The following is a 19,459-nucleotide window of genomic DNA, read 5'->3' as shown; positions in this document are numbered from 1 at the left end:
TGTGTTATTCAATGTTTGTGTGTGAAAAAGAAATAACGTTTTGTCGAATATTTCACACAAAATGTATGTAGATGATGACATGTACGAAATACGCTCACAGGTAAACCATACGTTTCCGATAATTTTTCAGTACATTATTGGTTCGGGATTTTTAAAGATATCGCAGAATATGTCGGGCGCTTTCAAGTTCGTCAGTGAACAAAAGTCGAACACCTACTAACTTAATGGGTCATAGAGTTACCGAAGAACTTTAGGATATCATAGCCGCCGATATTGTGAGACTTTCACCACCCAATAAATCAGGATTTCTGTATATAATGGTAGATCAGGACTTATGTACTTAAATGGATAAAATATCGTTCTTTGCGAAAATCTACGAATAAAAGGGTTAGAGAGGCTTTGAGAATACAACTCTGAATGTACTGAATACAACTTTCAAGAATACGGTATCTTTCAACCTACCACCATACTACCCTCAAGCCAACCTAGTAAAAAGAGTTAGTCGAGTACTGAGAATAATGATAATATCATATATCGAGCAGAATTGTCGTAATTGGTACGTAACTTGGCAAATTTTCATTCCATGTGTAATACGGTGTACCACAGTTTAACACAATTTATTTCCACTTTTTTAAATTTAAAGTGTGAGTTTAAGCCACTAATTGCTATTGCGAAAAACTTGTTGATCAAAGGGGTATTGAACTGTTATCGATAGAAGCCTGGCAGAAACGAATGAAATAGTTAAAATTAATGTAAGATTATGTAATTAGTAACAGAAATAAGGCTATTTAAAAACAAACTTCTAAATACAATTTAAAGCGACGAGACGATATACCATAACGTTGGAAATTTGGCATTGAAAAGATAATATACGCTATCGTCAGTAGAACGACATGTCGCAAAATTATTGCCCAAATTTTACGATCCCTTCAGAATTTCAAAATTATTAATACTTATCCTCGCTTGTTTATGAGATCGTGGATTTAGTGTAAGTAAAATACACGTAAGCGATTTAAAATCTTATAAGGAATCATTTTGAATTTCTGCAGCAATATCGGCGTTTGCATTACCAAAGTACAAGCATAGAAATGTTACTGTGACGACTCATTCCTACGCTCGTCACCACTAGATGGTGCACAACATTGAGACCGGCTTCTCGCTAGTACTCGACGAGCTTTCCTCTGCTTACACATATGTATAACGTTACCGTCCATCTCTAAACAATATCGTCACATCTAAGGCACGGATATACTAGAATTTCTTACCAACGAGTCCACTAGTAAATTCCTGGACGAAATGCGCTCTCCTTTCTTCTTCTCCTTCTAGATTTCCACCATCATCATTTACTGACTATAACCCATAGTCGAAGATTCACACCATCGAACTAGAGAGAGCGGAACAGCAAATCACCAACAAAAAAATGAATCCCTTCGGCCATTACCGTTTAAGGCCTTAGAAAAGAAGCTCGCTCAACTGGAGAAAACCGTAGGACTTCTGAGAATCATTATGATAGATGGGCGATACATTTTATTGTATAACCTGGGGAGCAATGTGAAAGAGTAACCCCCGAACCCCCGGACTAGGAAGACTCGCCTTTTAAGTCATGCACAAATACAAACTCCGAAACAGGCGATGTACGATTGGGAAGATGGAGTAGGTGAGAATTTTCCACCGCAAGACTATAGAGGAGACCCAGACCTCCCCACCCTCGACGACGGTGGATATCACGGTCCTAGAGCGTTGGAGCATGAGAGAGGATTATGTACCTTGACAACATGAATGCACCCTATGGATAGTGTGCCCAGTTCACGACCAGAAAGGAGAGAAGCACCTTCCAGTACACCAACTCTGCAATCTGCCCAAGGAAGCGACAGAGCTTCGCGGATTAAAATGACGAGAATGGAAAAAAAAAAACAAGGAAAAAAAAGCCACTCGTTCTTTTATCTCCGCATGATTAGTTACTTTATGTAATCGCGTATATACTTAGACTTAATTACTGTAGATTTAATTAGATTTATAATAATTTGTATAACAAATAGGACATTTTCGAACTAGTTAGTTTGGTTCTTTTAATAAATAGAAATCGACTACGGTCTATATCAGTGCTCGGCATTAGTTGCACATTTCGGGCCGATTCCTGAGTAAATGCTTTTTGTACCCCCACTCCCGCTCTAGACTGCACGGCCGAGCCGCCAATCGCACGCGAGATATTTTGTTTACTCCGGAATCGGCCTGAAATGTGCAACTAATTCCGAGCACTGGTCGCCAAAAAGCTATGAGCATAAGGGACCAATAAACCTCAAGCGAAGACGGAAAATTGTAAAAACGTGCTTCTTTTTCTTTTTCTTCGCGAAATCCGAATTGGTTACCAAAATTGTAATCAGCGAGATGCAGGAAATCCTGATAAGTATTACATCGAAGTTATTTATATTTCTTTTAATTTATTTTCGTCTATTATTTCTTTTGCGACGAGTATTTTACAAACGAGTCACCAAACGTGTCAATTATGGACATGATGATAGTGAAACATTAGTCGCGGGGCCCTGGAGACCAGTTCTGTCTTTCACAGGGAAGGGGAGCTGTGATGTAACAATTCTTGCACTTCACATATACCTCTCATTGGGGTATATGCAAAGAGAAAGCTGTGCATAATTAAACTGCCGTCCTATTTTTATTTCTTTGTACTGCTGCTGTCCGACGCTGAAGCGAATACTGAGAGAGCACTATATCATCGAAGACTCTGACTCCGCCGGTAACATAAAAATGGGCCAGGGGAGTGCTAAAGCAATGAGATTTTCCGCACCAGGATGCGGTATGAGATCATTCGGTAGATGGCAATTGCCGCGCGCGATAGAAAAGTATTCCAACATAATAAGGGCCAGATGGGCTGCCAATCCGTATCCTCAGAGACAACACGAAATGTTTCAACATGTAAGTTTTGTTAGAGTTACGTTCGAGTAAATTGAAGGTACTCTGCTCTTTATTTTTGAGGTAGAAAATTGCGTAAGAAGTAGTTAGTGTACTGTTCTCGAAATATCTGCCGTATACCAGAAAATAGCGTTAAATGCCGTCCCCTTTCTGGACGGCCAACTATTCCGGCTATCTACAGCGTGTAATTTTTTAATAATTAGTGCAAAAACCTTAGATTAATTATTGTGTTGTTCATCTACGCTAAACAAGATTGATTGCGAAACTTGGGGCGAGATTAGTACTTTTTCGTATTGTTTGTACTCGCGTTAACTTATCAACGCTTTCCGATTTTGATCGGTAGTGAAATTAAGGAACCTCCAACGTATTATCTCGTTCGCCTGTAAATTCTGTAATACCGAAAACCGTATCGTGCAATCAAATAATTCGTTTAATTGAATTAAAGAGCTCAGAATTTCCTATTCTCACCTTTGAAAATCATCAGTATTAGTGTTCGCGTACTGTGTATCTGTATCACCGTAAGAATCCCGACCTTCTAACGCTTTCTACAGAGTGTCTCACAACTCGTGTAACCCTCGGAAAGGGGTGGTAGAGGACACGATTCTGAATAAGATTTCCCTTTGCAAAAATAGGATTTGAAGCATCGTTTTTGATTTATTAAGCAAAAACACGGATCAACCAGAGCGCGAGGATTACGCGCGCCCAGAAGCGAAAAGGTTCGAGCCTAACAGCTGAACGTGATCATGATTAAGTGTCTATGCGCCAGGACAGGGTAAACATTTAATAGGTAACCATGGAAGAAGTCATGAGTAAGGAACAAAATTAATTATGTGTAATTAACAGAAATCGAGCAAATGAAATTCCTGTAATTTTAAATTTACATAAAATTTATAAATCATTACAATAAGACATCAATTGTTTAAAAATAATCCTGCTTGATTAAAAATGGATCCTCGTAACTAGGTTGTTCACTCGATCGTAACTATTCGTAAAAATAATGCGCAACCCACAATAATTGATATCGCAATCGGTTTACTTCACTATTATTTTTTATTATCACTTTTCACTGTAATATTTTGTTGACACTATTCACTAATTTCCTAACATAACGGTGGATATGCAAGCGAAGACGCATGGACGATGATCCCGAAATAATTTCAGTAATTTTGTTCTCTTTAATGTTTTGCTTCCAACGTTCTATCTTAAACTGCTGATCGTGACTCCAAATGTTTTGAGTGGAATATCAGCGAGAATTCTGAATATTGTATTCGGCCTTTTGAACCGTCGCGTCGCGTCGAGGCAAAGAATCATAAAACCATTAAACGGTTTCGTTTTGCTGGGTCGACGGTCGCTTCATGGGCATCCGAGAAAACCTTTGTCCCTTTCCGTTCTTAAAAAGCAAAAACGGATTTTCTCTTTTTCTAAGGAAGGCATACTTCCATTTTCGTTCGAGTGTCAATCGTTCTTGCTGCAAAGGACTGTTGCGATGCGGCATGGCAGTCGCCGCATGTCCAAATTTTCGCGTTGCGATCCGTAGATCGTCTTCAACATCAAAGAGGAAATAAAAAGTCGCGATTATTACACTAGACAATTAATGAACAGTGGCAGTAAAATATTACAGTTAAGAATGTCAAGTGTAAGTCACAGCAAAGTGAAATAAATTCCTTGACTAGGTTGTGGCATCACATACTTTTCATATGTCTTTTTACGGATCGATGAAATCACGAGAACACAATTTTACTGGAACAGGATTATCTTTAAACAATAGGTGAGTCTGATTCAAATTGACTTATTCACGTCGAATGAGTAATTGAACATTATTTTTAATTGTTCTGTTCATTATTTAACTGAATTTTGACGTAAGGGCTTTGTATTAAAAGTTTAATAAGAAGTTTCAAAAACGAAGTTTCAAACCCCATTTTTGCAGAGGGAAATGTTCAGAATCACGTTCCGTAACACCCATTTCCAAATTTACACTAGTTCTGAGACACCCTGTATAGTGATCATAGAATTCTCTTGAAGGAATATCCGTTTGTTTTTATTTGCCATAGCAACACTTTATGGATACCGTCATACTGTAACACGATGAAACTCATTTCGGTATATTCTATATTTTTAACAATTTTATATAAACCTCATAACAATGCAACTTAATCAAATGCAAATCAAAAATACATAAAAGCAGCGGTTGTTAGTATCAATTTTCCAATTTAACATTTAGAACTTTTCTTCTGTTGTCATCATCAATATCAATGAATCCTTTCCTTTTGTAAAAAACATGTCGGATAAGGGCGGTATAAGAAGAATTGGTGAAGTTCTCGAAAAGCAGATAACTGAAGGAAACAGAATACGTAATACCTTTAAAATTGCCGAAAAAGAATAGTAAAGTATGAAACAATTTTTAAGGTCGCGCAAAGGGATCCAAAAAATCCTCGACATGAAACAGAAGTAAAAGATAAGAGAACGTCTCAGAGCGTTTTCAAAATTGAACAAAAGGAAAGGAGTACGATGTCCTTATTGTTAGAGAACGCCGAAAGAGGAGATATACGGTTTGAAATATTCTTAAAATTGGCCAAGGAAAAAGAACAAAGAGATTGTAATAAGAATTTTCGAGGCTGTACAGAAAGGAAGAATTCTGTTTGAGCTCCTGTCGCTGGTGTAGGAACTTAAAGACTATTGTGCGTAAGTAATAATCGCTAATATAGGATGTTTGTGTGCTTACTTTTGTATAGTTATACATCCAAAAATCCATGTATAATTATTATTCTCATAAAACCTAATTGTATATAACTTATTATTATTCAGGTTGCTAAATTGCAAAAATCTGTAGAAGTCATAGTATAACTTATTTGCGTACGAATGATTTGGCTGATTTAAATGCATTATTTTACTTCTACATATAACTTGAAGTTAAGGATCAGACTTTACTAAACGAAGTTTATGTAACTCATACTGCTACTTCTGTAATTCGAAGTTTATTGCTATACTTATACATATATGTATATCACATGATATTAAAAACCAGTTATTAGATGTCTTCTTTCTCTTTAATTGTTAATTCGCATTGACAAAGTAAATTTTTCTTCTTTTAAGCCGTAAACTATTTAAAAAGATATTGATCTCCCTTACCAAGCTTCTATGTATATGACGAATTTTTGCTTGTTAAGCCTTTTTCGCTGAAAATTCTCAATAAGTCGAAGCTTCTATGACTAGGAGACTTTAATTGCTCATTTTAGGTTCGCCTGTACTTGCAATTCAATATGAGAAAACTATTAAGAAGACCGACATGCGTACGTCACACGAACGCTTACAATAAAAATTACAGGCACCAATATTAGTGTTAAAATTGATTGAAGCACTCAGAGAGAAATACGTCTGACAATTTGAAGTAGTAGCTATTTTCTTAATTACTTTTGTAGAATTAAATTGAACCTATAAGGCAGGTTCAGGAAGATAGAGTGGTGCTTCACAAGAAGTTGATACGAACCGAAAGTAATCCGAGTTCTCTTGCGACCTCTACTGGCAAAATGTTTCAATCCCTAAGAGTTAATAATGCTGAGATAGACCTTTGTTTTCTCTCAAGAGTTTTTATTGCTAATCTACTTCAGAAGGAGAGTTTACTCGTCAGACGACAAATTGTAATATGTGATGAAATTAATCCTGAGTTATATGACACTGCATAAACTTAAGAAGCTTACAACTTACATATTTCAACAAACTGTTCATTATTTTAAGTTCTTTTACTGCAGAGAACAGAATATGATTATAATCATTTGCTTATATTCAATATTCTCCCATTATTTAGACTGTAACCAGATAAAAATTATTAGAGAATTTGGATAAAAATTTTGATGTACTTGTATTATTTGCCTATAGAATTCGTAAGTGCCTATTGAAAATTTCTGTAAGTTACATATACTGAAATGTTTAGCGAAATTACTTTGTACATAAACAAAGGTCAGGAACTGAAACATATATTGCAATAATTTTTAAGTTTATTACAATTATAAGTTAAAAGTCGCACGAAATTACGATTACTACCAATTTCAGTTGTTTATGCCATGTACTTACTTTTTAATATGTACGTCATTTATTTATATTTGCAAAAGGTATGTTTTAAATTCCCATTATAGGTTCGAATAAAATAGTTTTAAGAAATGATCTCTATTACTTTCTTCGCTATTCCAACTTTTTTTTAAATAGGGGAAGCATGCCAAATAATAAATTAATTCCTTTAGTTGCTAGTAAGATACTCCAATTATTTAATTTAATTTTAGAATGATTACTCAGTTTTAAGGAATGATCATAATATTATAACTTTTCTATTACTTTACTTGACAAAATTTTGTCTCGTCACATAAAACGATTACACTTCTACATTATTTTAACGAAACTTGAAACATATGTCAATGATCAAGACTAATTTCAGATTCTAAAAGTAACAGGGAAATACAGTTACTCGATTTAATATTCGGACACTATGGTATTTGCGAAATTAAAGCTTTATGTTCTTACTTGCAATGTGAATATCGAATTTTCTGATCCGTAATGAGGTAAAGTACATATTCTAGTTTACAAATATGTAAAATTAAATACTTTACTTTTTATTGTTTTCCGCATAATAAATTATAAACGAAATTAGACCCGATATTGATGTCGAAAAAATATTCGGACACTTAATATTACATAAAGTTTTTTCTTATTTAGAGTGTATGTAACAACAAAGTTATAATTTTAATATTAATTTAATATTTTTTGGGATATCCCTTTTGTCTGATGACGTGTTGCAGACGTGTTGGCATGTTTGAAATTATTTTATTTAAATAATTTTGAGTAATGCGTTTCCACTCTTCCGTTAGTCGTATTATTAATTCGTCTTTTGTTTTTATGAGGATGGTTTTAACATTACGATCCAATAAGTCCCATAGATTTTCAATTGGATTAAATTCCGGTGATTGTGGTGGAGGATGGAACACTTTCGGACAAGCATATAATAAATATTCCTGAACTATTCTCGATTTGTCTTCATTAAAGATCTGTCTTTACTCTTCATATCATACATATACGTAAAAGCAACAAAAATAATAAGTAGTATTTCAATTGTTCCAATGATATAAGAATTGTACCATATATATAAACATGTCAGTGTTGAAATTTCGAAAAAATATGAACTAAAATTACAATAACAAACATTAAAATTCCGTTGAGTGTTAGAAGGACCTAATTCTACGATGAACGATGGAATTTTGCACGAAATTAATTAGGACATCGAGTTACAATGGGAAGTAATTTCAGCAAATTCATTCTATCACGGTACAATAATAATTCTATGAAATTTAATTATAATTCTGCCGATACCTACTAATAATAATATTGGTTTTGAACAACGTTTTATGAATAAAATACGGATGAAGAACATGAGCTGTAATAATTAAAATACAGCTGTGGGCTATCATTAAGAGAATCTCTTTTAATTTTAATTATAAACATGTTGCAACAAGGTGCATGAAAATGAAGAAGTATAGTAAAAAGATGAGCTTAGCAACTCTAAATAAAATACAAACCTTAGAGAAAATTTATGAAAAACAATAGGATGATAATTAAATTCAAATAAAAACGTTTCTTTTCAGCATTCCAGCCATAAATTTAAAATTTAAAAGTTGTATAATAACTTGACATGAATTTAATCACGGTTTTGTTAAAAACCTTTCGATTATAGTTTGCAGGCTTCTTCCCTCATATATAATTTAAACAAAATTATACTGAATAATTGGCTTAAAAAATAGTCAATAACCGAAAAAAACGCGGATTTTCCCCGTGGAAATTAAATCAAAAATTTTTTACCACTTTGCAATCTACAACTATGTTTTTGAGTTACTCGCTACTCGAGATTGATAAAACCAATATGTTTGAAACGTTCTGTCAAATATTTTAAGTATTGCTATGACTATACTGTTTAAACTAGTTAAATTGCTTGTTACAATTTAAAATTATCTCTTTAATTCAAGAATTAATAAGTAATTAGTTTAGGATTATTAGTTTAATCAATTTAATTTCCGATGGAGTATATATTGTATTTTTATTTGTTCTAGATAATGAAATATGAATTTTAAAATTACCTGGTAAATGCCGCAAAAGTAATTGTTTTTCATTCACACGTATGAATGACGAGCGCTGATAATTTTATTTTGTTCGATATGATTCAATTTAGTATTGTATACTGGCAGCAGACGTACGTGCGCACGATATAAACAATAAAAATTGGCGATACTATAAAGCAATTTCATAAACATGAACAAACAGAGGTGGAGTGGAATCCTCATTTTTGTCATTGTGTAAAATTCAATATGTTATAAAATAAAGATATATAGTTTTTTCAGAAAGAAACAGGTCGTGAAACAATTAGAAATGCCATATTGTTGTACACAAAAAAATTATTAACCGACTTCGGAAAAAGGAGGAGGTTACTCAATTCGATCAGTATATTTTTTTTTTTTTTTTTTTTTTTTTTTTATTATTATTTTCTATTGCAACTCACCTATCAGAAGTTTTCATATACAGGGTGTTCGGCTACTGGTGGGCATAATTTTAGGGGGTGGTAGCTGGAATAATTCTGAACAACTTTTTCCTTTACCAAAATGCTGGTTAAAGCTTAGTTTTTGAATTATTAATAAAAAACACTGACCAATGAGAGCGCGTATAGACCGGTCGCGCGACAGCATGAGCGACAGCTTCGAATATGACGGCCGATCGTCGTCGTGAACAAATGTATCAATACTGTCGGTATAACGTCGGTATAACAGGAAGCTATTAGGTAAAAGTCAAATTGAATAATGAATTAACAAGTTAAGAATAATATTAAATTCTTCGTAATTCGTAAATGAGAAATAAACCAATTAGTTGTTGTTTGCAACAACCAGACGAAGTATATTGTATTTATTTTATGCCTTCAAAAAGGAAAAAGAATAAATTCACGAAAATTGATTTTGTTAACTACTGAAGCAAACGAATAAATTCACGTTTCAAAACGAATGAGTACCTTGCCTATGAAATGAGATCGAACTGGAATAGAATATCTAATGCAGTACCTCATTGAAGTGAAATAAATCTATTGCTGCGTACGTTTAATTTTAAAAGTACAGAAGTAACTCAAATAACACTTACTCATTGATTCATGGAAAAACTAGCTTCGATAAAAAATATTTGTGTCACCAGGTAGATCCACCGATCAGAGCATGAACAGCTGATGTCCTGGCAGGGTCAATGAACTCTCAATTTATTTCACTGTCTTTTCCTAATAATTGCACAACGTAAGCACGGCCGGTAAACGGACCGAATGAAAACGCGTGAACGATTATTCATGGATATGTATGTTTAACGATACACTATTCTCATTATAAGATATCCGAATTGAGGAATCGAAATTATATTATATTTTATTAGAAGGCATTATTAGACTGGCTACGGATCGCGGTTTTGTTCTCGATCGCGAGGCATACGTCGCGAACGGTTGCCATGCAACGATGATCTGTTGAACGACTGCGGCGTCGATCGACAGTCATCGTTTATTGTCGAAAGAAACGTGTCGAAATAAAATGTATCGTTGTTTTTAACCGAAAATTCTGTTCTCTTGCTTTCAAGATAATATAGTTTAAATTATTTATGAATATTCGTTCACGTGTTTTTATTCGTCCTATTTACGTGTCGGACTCACTGTGAAAATTAGTGCAAATTAGTGAAAAATGAAAAAGAAAAGTGATAATAAGAACTAATAATGAAAGATGAAAGTGATAGGTGACAATGAAGTTTCTTGAGAGTTTTTTGAGAGTTTCTGTATGGTGATTGATTTATATTAACAGTAAGGACCGGTGGATCGGACCGGTGACAGAGACGCATTTTTATTGCGATTATTTGCGGTTTAATGGGTGAGCTACATTTAAATCTGTTAATTATTTAATTCACATTTTTATTTGTTCAATAGAAAAGTTATTCAATTTTTTAAAAATGAGAATTTGTTCTTTTTCATCATTATAATATCTAACGAAAATAATTTTCCATATTTTATCTATTATTTCTTTGCGATAACGAATAAACGTATTGAATAAATTCAATTTATTTTGATTACGTGAGTAGAGACTAATTTTGTTATTTCTTATTCATGAATGAATGATAATTCAACAATAATATAGATTTTTTTATTCATTATTCAATATAACTTTCATCTAACAGCTTTCTATTATACCGACGTTATACCGACGTTATACCGACAGTATCGATACATTTGTTCACGACGACGATCGGCCGTCATATTCGAAGCTGTCGCTCACGCTGTCGCGCGACCGGTCTATGCGCGCTCTCATTGGTCTGTGTTTTTCATTAATAGTTCAAAAACTAAGCTTTAACCAGCATTTTGGTAAAGGAAAAAGTTGTTCAGAATCACCCCAGCTATCATCCCCTAAAATTATGCCCACCAGTAGCCGAACACCCTGTATATATCATTTAGTCTTCAAGATTGGTACTTTTGAGCTGAAATTTTGAAGGATGAGTCCACTTTTTAAGGTCGTATTTCAACCAATACAAAAAATACGCATTCCTTATTTTTTATATGAATTTTTAATTACTTTCTGATAGAAAATTTCATTAAGATCAGAAGGTAACAGTTACAATTAATCATTTGAGAGAAAAAATCTTTAGAATGTGGCTTATACATATAGCTTCAAACTCGATATATAGCTTCAACTCAATATCAATCTTTATTCGGTTCTTTTTGGAACATTCAAATGCAGTGATAACTAGGATTTCGACTTTAATGCTAAGTTTACGGACGTTTGATGGTCACTTATGATTAAATTTGAATTAAAGTAGAAAAATAAATAAATTAGGGTAATATGTGAAGTGCCTAAGCCATTTGTTTCTTTAGTCTAACGAAAGTTGACATACATTTTCACAAAAATTTCTTTATAAATTTTGTCCTTTAACATGAGAGATCTATGATCCGTCATTTTGACGGGTGTCGTATATCTAGTGGTAAGGATACGTTATTAATAAAGCTTATTACGCGCATATAAAGCGCATATAAAGCGAATTTCGCTTTACCTTGTTCTTTCTGCCTTCTACAAGTTCAGCTATCATTTCAGATGCCTATATTGCATTATTTTTTCATAAAATTTTATTTTCTTATCTTAAAAAATGTTATATGCGGTAATGTTATAGTCTTTAAAATATAATTGTTATAATAGGGTCTGTAAATACGACCTATTACACGAATTCAAGACTTATTTTCAGCATAAATTGCACTTGACTAAAATTTTTAAATTGACATATTTTAATGATTATACCCGTATGTTGGTAAACCAACGCTCAGAAAATGCATTGAAACCTACACGAATTGTCAAATTTTTCATGCATTATTTTCCGAATAAAAGCCTGATTTTGACAAAGTTTCAATAAATTATAACTCTTATGGAGATTGCTCCTGTAGAATTTGAGTCGATTCCGTGTGGGAGAAAATCTTTTTAGACTCACCTCTATTTTGTTTATTCTAAAATTTGGATATTGTCAGAAATTATTATAGATAAATTTGGTTAGGAATAAAATATTATTTGTAGTTACAGTTAATGTAACATAACACATGTCTCTTAAATATAAATCGCGTGGAATTTATTGGAACTGAACCTACGGGAAAACCCAATTCACGGTTCTGAGCAACCTTGAGAGGTGACGACTTCTAAAACGGGGCGCGACCGCACGATGAAATTTACGAGCTTTTCCTGTCTTCAGGTCTGCACCTTTGCTCTCATCGTGAATGTACTGGGAAAATGCGATGTATGCTATCTACTCAGCTGTCAGCCGCCCGAAACGGATAAATCGAAAGTTGATACTCCAATTTTCAATTGCTTATATCTGAAAAACGAAACTGAAGATTGCAAAATAAAAATGTTTTCGATTTGTCTTCTCGAAAAGAATTTGCACTTTTTAAATTTACACTATTTTTGTGACATTTAATGTAGGGTGTTCGTTGTTATATGAGCTAGTGTTTTTTTGTACACAATAATTTAAAAACAAACGGAAATGCATAAAGTGGTGCTATATTTCAATAGCAATACGATGATCCATGTCAAGTTCATATACTTGCATTGCTTTTCGTGATATGAGCTTCAGATTTTTTAACGGAATAATATTTGAATGTCATATGAAGACTTGTGTCAAGATGAATACATTTATGCGCATGGATGTGACTTTCAAGCTCAATAAAGGACGGAAATGAAGATAATAGATTGAACATTCTATAACATTGGAACGTCTTTGAAACTGCTTTCGAGTGTTAACTGCGTTTGTGAGGTAGAAGAGCGGTTTCTATCTAACTGAACGGGTCGTTCTACTGAAAGGGTCGTAGTGTGCGGTTAAGGAGTGAAATCCACCGGTTAATATCTTTCAATAAAGGAATTTATTAAATTAAATACAGAAAGAGGTGAAGTTACAATTAAGAATTATTTAAGAAAAATATAAAAAGTATATATAGTAACAGAAATTGCTAATTGTAGATGATTATATTTCATTTAAATATTATAACGTGTTACGAGTGTCCGCAGTTGGTTGGAAGAAACAAATGAGCGTAATACGGTTCGTAAAAATCGGGAGACACGTAGTCCTCAATAGAAGCGCGTAGAAGAGCGATGTACGTTTTTATATCTTCATACCTGTTCAAGTGATTGTATAATTTTTCTTTCAATTCATTAATAAACTGTGATTGCAAAAGTCAATTCAAAACGTGATTCAATCGACAACACTAATGAGAGAATTATCAGCTAACAATATCGCATCATATAATTCTGACGCGAGATGAAACGAGTCAATATTTAACAGGGTCATTCCACGCCGAATCGATCACTTTTGGAAGTCACCATCTCCGATTTTGTTCTAATCGAAATATGTTGTAGTCCATTAAGGGGTATTTAAGTCATCATTTTGTCGGTTTCGAATTTGTTAATGAATGACAAGCCTTCAATTGCAATTTTTGTCCATTTTAGCGGAAATGGAGTCCACTTTGTCAATTTGTTATAAAATGTTCGAAAATTGAAACAAATTCTTTTTTTGCGTTTTTCTCAATGAGGGGCGTAAAGAGTTAAAATTTAAAAAAAAATGATCATATTCTTTGAAGCTTCCCCTTTAAAATGAGCCCTTCACGTTACAAGGGTCGTGATATTAATGTTTCGTTCCGTGTTATAAGTCGTTCTATTCATGTGATAGGTTTTTTCGTTTCGTGTTATAAGTGCACCTTGTTCGAGCTATGAGTAGATTCTCTTCGTGTTATGAATGTATCTTATTCCAGATATGCGTAGATTCTTTTCGTGTTATAAGTGTGTCTTGTTCGAGATATGTTTAGATTCTGTCGTTTTTCGCAAAGGTAACCGTCAACGTCACCTCTGAGTTGATGATTTGGAAGGGGATGTCTTTGTTGATTGGTCATGATTTTTGAAGAGTTACCACTCTCGTACAAGTGATGGTCATCTCTGGAAATAGCCGTGACCAAAGGGTGACGCACAAGGGATTCCGCGATCTGGAAAAAATCCGTAGCAGGTAATAAAGTGAAGAAACACTCTGATCCTGACTACGATGGTTAAAAATAACGGAATTGGAAATTAACATGCTGGTCCTAAGCAATAAACTTGAGTTGTCGGCGCGAAAATATTTTTCCCTGACGAAAAATGGTCAATAGCTTCATAAACTTATTGCCGTTACGGTCAGTTCGAAATTCTCGGTCTATTGCCTTGTAAAATATGGAAAATAGCTGCATCGCATTCTAAGGTAATACAACATGCATGGCTATTGTTTTCACTGTTACTTAAAATATAATATTTTATTTTTAATATTTCTTTTCATTCTTTCTTATAAAATCCTATTCCGCATTAAAAAAGTATTCTTATTTAATTCTTTATAAAATGATTAATGTTACAATAATTTTGTTCTGATGAGTTAAGACAAAAATAACAATAATAATAACTACAGAAATTGCCATAGTTCTTGAACTATCTATTACAAAAAAACTACAGATCAAATAATGGCCTGAGAAACATACTTTCATGTCGCATAATTCGGTTTCTGCACTGTAAAAATGTGGTAAATAGGCCAAATGTGAAATATTACTTTTGTCCTCACTCTTCTCTACTCCAGTTACTGAATTAAACTTACTATTTGTAGACTAGAAAAATAAAATCAATCCCACTTCTGAAAACTGTAGTCAATACTCGGGTTAAAGGTGGGAAATTAAATAAAATTGAGGCCGAACAACAGTTTAAAGAAATAACAAATAATAACGAGGGTGTTTAATCGTTAACGAGTAAATCAGGACAGACTCCTGCGCGTCTTCCTGTACAAAGTATGTATATCTTCCCAGGATGCTAGGAAGGGAAAAAACACTCGAAGGGGAGTGGGAAAGGGGGTGACGTTTCCCGAAATCGGGAATTCCCGCTATCCCCTGCGGCGGTCATCCGGCCCAAACAGTTGACCGGTGACCCTTCCGGCCCTCGACTTACAAATTACCGTAACAGTAATAAACCCAAGGATTGCCTCGACTTTTCAAACTACATGGAACCGAAAAAAGAAGAAATACAACTACGCCAACTCCAGAGTTAATGTGCCTACCAACTGGTAAAACGGACAAGTCATGGAACCTTGGTCTTTTATTGCTGCTATGGCAAATCTTCAATATTCTAAAATACTCAACAATCTAGAATTATGTCTGCATCTTATTGCATTATCTATTTTTTATTTAAAGTAATATTTTCAAAATCGCGACTTTTCACTGCGTTGAAAACGTATTAGGGACCCAGGTTTATGGCATGACCGTCAGTTCGTTGCTGGTATCAGGGTTGAAGACGTGCCGTAAGTCAGCGTGTTGTGAACCATATACCAAGCATTAAAAGTAACAAACTGCGTAGATATTGACGTTGTTTACTCCATGGCAAAAAATAAGGAAAATTCTCAACTCCACCTTGACGCTAAAATTATTAAAAACTCTGGAAGGGAAGCCTATGGGAGTTTACTTCTTCTGATTTGGATTTTGAACGGTCAGAAGATTTCCAACAGTCAGAGTGATTGTGCGGTGTTGCGCGTCGAACGTAGAGTTTTTTGTACTCAGAAGCGACAGTGTTACGATGGCAACTTGACGATGATCATTGCCGGCGCGCGTTCGCCTACGCAGATTTTTTCCTCGAAGGAATTTGTAAGATTCCTCTTACCTCTTACGTTTAGGCTCGCCAGTGTTCGCGGCCGATGTTTTCAATATCTAAATTGGCAACATCTTTTTTTTTACGTGGGTCTCCGAACGGTTGAGACCCAAGAACCTCGATGTTGCGAATACGAAGTGTGAATGACAAGTGACGATCCGCTGTCGTCCTGTCGTCCTCGAAAAGTTCGGACGTCCGGCAAGCCACGCTGATGGGTTTTCCGAAATTCGTTAATTTCCCAATCAGCGTGGTTTCTAGATTCTAAGTCCCATCCTCTATTTCGGCCTTAGCCAGGTCGCTAAGAGAGGGTGGGGTGCAGGCGTACGTGTACGTGAGAAGACCCAAAGTCCTGCGACACCGGGGTTTTTCTCTCCAGGTAGGCCCTCGAAGGCCAGGAAGACCGTTACGCCGATTGCTCGCGAAATTACCCTTCGGGAAGGACCGAGTTTATAACATAAGCTGAGCTGTCGAGAACAAAACGAAACTAAAAATTTGGAATCTATTGTCTGAAAAAAGGTAAACGACTATTGCTGGTAATCTAAAATATTCAAACTCAAAAACAGCTGTTCGTAGAGGCACTGTCATAAACTCCCTTTAGGAATTCTCGCTTCATGTTCCGTTAGCGACGGAACAGACAGTCCCTTAATAATTTACGCGTATAATAAGATAATACACAGGGTGTTCAGCGATTTACTAGTCAACGTTTTTTTCGTAAATGACTGGTACTAGGAAAAAATGAAAGAGGAAAAAGTGATAGTGCTTTTTATAATCAACATAATGAAGTATGTATTTTTTTCATGTTTATACTATTTTTTAAGATATGAAGGTAACCTTCAGTTTTTTTAATGGAATGGTATATATTTTTTTATATCATATAAAAGAGCGTATCGAAACGAATTCAATGATGTATTATATCATGACTTTGAAATCCATTCCGAGTCAAAAGCAAACGAAATATTTCAAATATTTCGTATTATTATACTTACCGGTATTTCTTACTGATATGTTTACATTTCGTGTTCAATGTGGTTTCCATTAGCTAGAAAGCACTTTTGGTGGTTTTATGTTATGAGTAGGTCATGATAATAGTGTTATAATAATGGAAACCACATTGAACACGAAATGTAACGTCCCTGGTACTAGACTCAGGTATTTTACAGCGCTTATGAAGCAAAGAGCGGCTTTTGCTTATTAAGCGACTCGTTTTTACTATAACTAATTCTAAAAGAATGTGGGATCGTGGTGGCGTGGTGGCGTGTGGTTAAAGAGTGAAATCTACAGGTTAATACCTTTCATTAATTAGGTTTATTCAAATAATGATGAGAAAAAGAGTTATAATTAACAATTATTTTAGTAAATATAAAAATGTATATGTGACTGAATTCTATAAGCAAATTGGAGTATAATAGACTTGTTGTTGACGCAAATCGCAGAACAGTAGCTAACTACTTCAATTACGCGGTTTTATAATGATATACGCAACGCAAGAAAATAACGCAATTTAATAATGGATCTAGATCCTAACAGAACTGACAGAACAATATTTGGTTAATTACAAAACTCTAAAATTTGTATTAAACGTGGAACAGTTACTCCTTGTTTTGACTCTAAACTAATTAGTTCATGGCCCTTTTCGTCAGAGCACAAATTGACACCCAAAACCTGATCGCTTAATTGGGGAGCCTGCGTTAGCTGGCTACTAGAACTACCCAACGATCGAGTATCCAAATGGCTGATACCCGCTGTCCAGTCAAAACTAAGAATCTTGTAGGCTCTTACCAGTTAAAACTGCTCCAGTTAGTCGCTTCCTAAGAGGTCCGGCACGTAATACTTCCAAGATTGTTCTGCTCTCGCAGCCGCTGCTGCACGCCCTTTTATACCCAGAGAATCATGGATTTTTCCCGCTCAAAAAGTAATTATTATTTTATTACACTTTATTTAGTAGCAAATATACAGGGTGTTCGGCTACTGGTGGGCATAATTTTAGGGGGTGGTAGCTGGGGTGATTCTGAACAACTTTTTCCTTTACCAAAATGCTGGTTAAAGCTTAGTTTTTGAATCATTCATGAAAAACACTGACCAATCAGAGCGCGAGAATAGCGCGCGCTCAGATGCGAGAGCAACGGGTGCAAGCGTGACGATTGACCCTGGTCGTGAACAAACAAGGCGCGCGATATCGGTAACATAGTTACCATCATCGGTAATACGTCAGCCGGTAAGTAGTTATAAAATTCACAACTATTAATAAGTATAAATTTATTAACGAAACTAATTGTACGGATTAAGCGAAAATAAAGGTAAAGATCAAGCGCAGTTTCTTTAGGTAATTCAAAAAAATGATTATTTGTTTAACGACATAAAATGAAAGAATACTCGGACGCTTACCTCATGAGTGAATTTACGATGCGAGAATTCCTCATTAATTTTGAAGTACATCGTCGTATGACAAGAAACCTATTTACTCGCTAAAATCCACAAGAGCATATCGATACCCGCTCTATGGGATTGTCAAGTAAAAAGGGTGACTGTCATATTTGATGTTTTCCGTATAATAATAGTACAATTTTCGGAACCCACACTAAACAAACACACAATCACACAAGCACCACGATTGTCCAGTCCTTAGTATCGAAACGTTAAAAATATCCACCTTTTTTCCACATCAATTCGTTTACGAAAGTTCCTCACCATGTACACATGACACATTATGCGCGATGAGTAATTCAAAGAAAAGAATCAGTTATTGCAAGATGTATTATTGCGATCGCACAACACGTATCGATAATATTAAATTTACTATAATGTTTGAAATGTGCACCATTCTCTTCTAAGCGCACCCGTTCGATTATCGACAACCAACTGACGTTTTGTGCAGAATTTTAGAAACAAAGAACTTGCATTGGTATTGTCTTCCCACTATACCCCCCACCCCCCTCAGGCTGATCATGTTACATTTCTCGACGAGCGAGCTTCTTAGGTTATTGTGGAATCTTTTTCCCGTTGAGAGGGGGTCACTGTTTCGCTTTTCTTTTGTTGATGTTTGTTCGTTCTGAGACTATTGTAAAACGTTCGGTCAAAATACGCATCTGTGCATATTCGTTAAAAGTAATTCGTGTCGTAAAGATAAATTTTTCGACGCATAAAAATAAATAAAGTAAATTTAATATTGTCGGTAATACGTGTTGTGCGATCGCAATAATACATCTTGCAATAACTGATTCTTTTCTTTGAATTACTCATCGCGCATAATGTGTCATGTGTACATGGTGAGGAACTTTCGTAAACGAATTGATGTGGAAAAA

The 19,459-nt window shown here is 34.8% G+C and overlaps 1 protein-coding gene and 1 long non-coding RNA gene across 11 annotated transcripts in view; both read left to right on the top strand.

Annotated features, from left to right (window-relative positions):
• The window catches only part of LOC100880577 (uncharacterized), a 789,502-nt gene that overhangs the window by 368,981 nt on the left and 401,062 nt on the right, over positions 1 to 19,459 (top strand). The window lies entirely within an intron of this gene.
• On the top strand, positions 4,777 to 7,165 carry LOC143264093 (uncharacterized). Its single transcript, XR_013037578.1, has 3 exons — positions 4,777 to 5,118; positions 5,219 to 5,610; positions 5,734 to 7,165. It is a non-coding gene; the product is annotated as an uncharacterized LOC143264093 (long non-coding RNA).

Source organism: Megachile rotundata, chromosome 3 (assembly GCF_050947335.1).
Source record: "Megachile rotundata isolate GNS110a chromosome 3, iyMegRotu1, whole genome shotgun sequence".
Classification (NCBI taxonomy): domain Eukaryota; kingdom Metazoa; phylum Arthropoda; class Insecta; order Hymenoptera; family Megachilidae; genus Megachile; species Megachile rotundata.
The sequence above is the reverse complement of the archived record's forward strand: the minus strand, read 5'-3'. Positions and strand labels throughout refer to the sequence as shown.